A 3,931-nucleotide genomic window follows, 5' to 3' on the forward strand; every position below is an offset into this window, starting at 1 on the left:
TAATGTATGAGAGTTGTGTGATATTTCAAGTGTTCAGAGACAAGTCCTAGCAGACCTTCTCCACGGTTTGGTCAGGTAGGATGATTCCCTCACCCACTATTGTGGCTTTAGAGCATCTCCAGACCAGCAGCTGTAGGGCATAGAAAATGCACTGAATATGCCAGCCATTTGTCTTTCTGTAGGGCAGAGCTTTGAATTCTGTTTGTGTTATTGTTCGGATTTTCCCCCGACTGTGCTTGGACACAAATGTGTGCTTCAAGAAGTAAGGAAAATAACATCCCTGACTCCAGCAGCAGCAAATGTAAACTAAGCCCACTCAACATTTCAGAAAAGTGGTGAGCACCACAGCAGCTGTAGAGCTCAGACATTTTTCTTTCTCTGGCAGTGCCTCCAAAGAAGCAGCTAAAACGTGAAAATTGGTAAGTGTCCTGTTTATACTTACAGAGATATTTATTTTGAGTTCCTAATATTTTCTCATGTAAAATCAGATATTGGTTTTGGGATATGTTTCTCTCAAGAGCATGTTATGTGTCTCAGGGAGGTTTCAGAAGTGTGCACTGTTCTTGTTTTGAGAGTCTGTGTTGGTGGATTGTGGTATACATCTCAAAATTGAGAGAAATGACTGTGCAGAGATCTTTTTTGAAAGTGTATTTAGAATGCTATTCAGTTGGATTTAGGAGCTCCTGAGACAGCTCGTGCTCAAAGACAAGGGTATATCCTACAAAAGCAAGCAAAAGTCTTTCAGGAATGGTTTCATGAGTGTGTCGATCTTTTTTAGAGTCTGTGTTCAAGTGTGGCAGTATACACTGCAAAATTGGCATAAACTACTGTGCAGTCATCTTTTAGAAATTGTATTTAGAGACATACTCAATTGGATTTAGTAACTCCTGACGCAGCTCATGCTCAAAGACAAAGGTATTTCCCGCAAAAGTGCGCTGTCTCAGGGGTGGTTTCACAAGTATGTTACTATGTGGCCATGGTGATATTCCTTGGAATAAAATGCGTAATTGTTAAAATATTCTTGTGTCATCTGCAAGGCGCTCTCTTTCTCTTTTTGTAGTTCCTGTGACGTCTTCAAGTTATTTATGTGACAATATTCTGCAACAACATATGTAATAACTCCCGAAGCAGTCCTGATTCAACGACAAAGTGTTGGGGTTGAGAAGGAGGAAGGCTGCAGGTATTTCCAATGCAACAGGAAGTACTAAGCTGCTTCTACAGCTACTGCATGGCCATGCCTTAAGCCAGTGCATAGCCTCTGGGGGCAGGGAGCACGTGCACTGGAGTGAACATCTTGTCTCTTGCAATTCAGAAGACTGATTGGAATTTTATTGAATGATCTACAGTTACAGCATATACATGTAATAGCATGAGTTATGAAGTGTATTTAACCTCGTCCTGATGCATATTCGGCAACGGCCTTGCCGTAGTGGATACACCGGTTCCTGTCAGATCACCGAAGTTAAGCGCTGTCAGGCGTGGCTGGCACTTGGATGGGTGACCATCTGGGCCGCCATGTGCTGTTGCCATTTTCTGGGGTGCACTCAGCCTCGTGATGCCAATTGAAGAGCTACTTGACTGAATAATACCGGTTCCGGTAAAAGAAAACCATCATAATGATCAGGAGAGTGGTGTGCTGTAAACGCCCCTCCTATCCGCATCCTCATCTGAGGATGATACGGTGGTCGGATGGTCCCGATGGACCACTTGTGGCCTGAAGACAGAGTGCTGTGATGCATCTTCATTATTTGATGAACAATATTTGTCTTTACCAAATATCATTGCTATTGACACAGTCCTCTGATTTGTGATTACAGTTAATACACCCATTAAACTCCTCCTCCTTCATTACGAATATCTCATCCACCAAACACTTTTGTCCTCCCAGTCCAGCAGCTAGACACAGGCAGACTCCTTTTCTCACCCTTTTTTCCCCAGACTGCCATCTTGGGTTATGTCATGGGAAGGGAGAGGGGATGGACCAACAGCTCCCTCTGGTGGCAGTGTTGTGAACTAAGTCAGTTGGACTCTGGACCTCAAGGTGAGAATACCAAACGGAGCTACTGTCTATGACAACTCAAGTTGTTTAAATGAACAATGCCTACCTACATCAGTACTATCTGGCAGCCCAGCATAGGCTGAGGCCTTTTCCTGTCAATTCCCATATGGGGTAGGTGAGGGTGGAGTGGTGGGGGACGGGGAGGGGAGGCTTAGGTTAGTGGAGACAGCCCATCGACCTATTTTCCCGCCAAAATTTTAACTTCCTGCCATTACGTCACTGCGACATCGCCGCATCTATGGCCGCCGTCTTGGATCTGTCATCTTGAATAAATTTGGCAACAGTACAGTGTGGGGCCACACCTGCTTTGTCCCACTACTTTCATGTAACATTTAGTTTTGATCTTCCCATATCCTTTTTGCAATTAAGAGGTCGTCACCATACTTAGTGACTCTCTCCTCAAGAAATTCACTGAGTATCCCATGTAATCCATGTGTAAAGGAGGCAGAGGACATATTGAGGCCAGAGGGAAGTCCTCAGAATTGATAGCCCTTTCTGAAGGCCAAAAAGGCAGTGTATTTCCTGCAATCCATATGAAGCTCAATTTGCTAGAAACTGCTGCAGGGGTCGATTGATGTAAAGAGCGAAACGGCATGAAAGTTCTGCAGCAGTTCCTTTAATCTCTTGGGCCTGTCAGTTTTAGTGTCAATGATGGTACTGACTTGGCTTGATTCTAATACATACCTAATGGATCTGTCCTTTTTAAACAGTGTTAATGGGGTTGTTGTATGTAGACCATGCAGGTTCAATGACACCATCAACTAACATCTATGATATTTCATTCGCAACCCTGTCCTTGAATATGTGAGGTATGACATACAGAGCTGCAAAGAATTTCTTGTGATGTTTGACATCAGATTTGTATATAAAGTTTTGAATTATGCCAAGTTTGGGCATGAACACATTGGAGTTATCCCTTAGAACATTATGTAACTGCTCTCTGTCATATTCCTGCGTACATTGTACTGTTTTGACCTTCTCTGTTAGGACATATTGTATTGTTTCTGTCCGGTCGCCCTGATCCAGTCCGTTGGCTTCGTTTTGTTCAATGAGTTGTGTTGTCTGATTTCATTTTTTATTTATGTAATGTAATGTGATGCTATTTGTGGGTGATTGTGCTTTCATGGCCTGTTCATCAGCACGAATTATGATCTCATGTTCCTTACTCAGAGTGATAATACCTCTACTGATGTCAATGAGAGCTAGATGGTCTCTCAGCAAATTCATCCCTATAACCATCTGAACGGACAGATTGGGTACCTTGAGAAAGTTAGCCTCTAGCTGATGTCCCTGGCAGAGAAACTGTAACTGGGATTGTGGCACACTTCCATGGTCTTTCCTGAAATTTCATCTTTTGTGCATGCTTTCTTCATTGCTAAGGTGGACCAAATTTTGTCCACATTGCACATATGTAACACATTGCTTGATATGACAGTTATATGGCAGCCACTGTCAACAATGGCACATAAAGCTACCAACCCTTCTGTTATGGAGATGACAGGATGGAGTTCAATACTGCTTTCCTCCTCCCTATCATCTGCGAGCACATCCCATGCATCCTTATACGCAATGAGATTAATATTTTGCTTATTTGTCTGTAATTATGGGCGTTATGGGATGTTCTCGCACATCTGAGGCATCAGCTATGGTTGTTGCCACTGTTATTGGAACTTGACAATGGATTAGGGTCACACATTTCCATTCTTTGCCATTATGGTTTATGAAGTGCAGGCCGTTATTGTCATTGTTAGATTGTTGACCCTGTTCTGGTCCTGCCAATCAGTGTAGGTCCTATCGTCATTGTATCTATGGTGGTCATCATTGCCATTATTGTGTCTACCATTGTTTTGGATGTTACTACTTTGCCTGTTT

At 43.0% G+C, this 3,931-nt stretch overlaps 1 pseudogene; it reads left to right on the forward strand.

Moving 5' to 3' along the window:
* The first annotated feature begins 1,411 nt into the window (after positions 1-1,411).
* On the forward strand, positions 1,412-1,529 carry LOC126189884 (5S ribosomal RNA; annotated as a pseudogene).
* Positions 1,530-3,931: the final 2,402 nt, after the last annotated feature.

Source organism: Schistocerca cancellata, chromosome 5 (assembly GCF_023864275.1).
Source record: "Schistocerca cancellata isolate TAMUIC-IGC-003103 chromosome 5, iqSchCanc2.1, whole genome shotgun sequence".
Classification (NCBI taxonomy): Eukaryota; Metazoa; Arthropoda; class Insecta; order Orthoptera; family Acrididae; genus Schistocerca; species Schistocerca cancellata.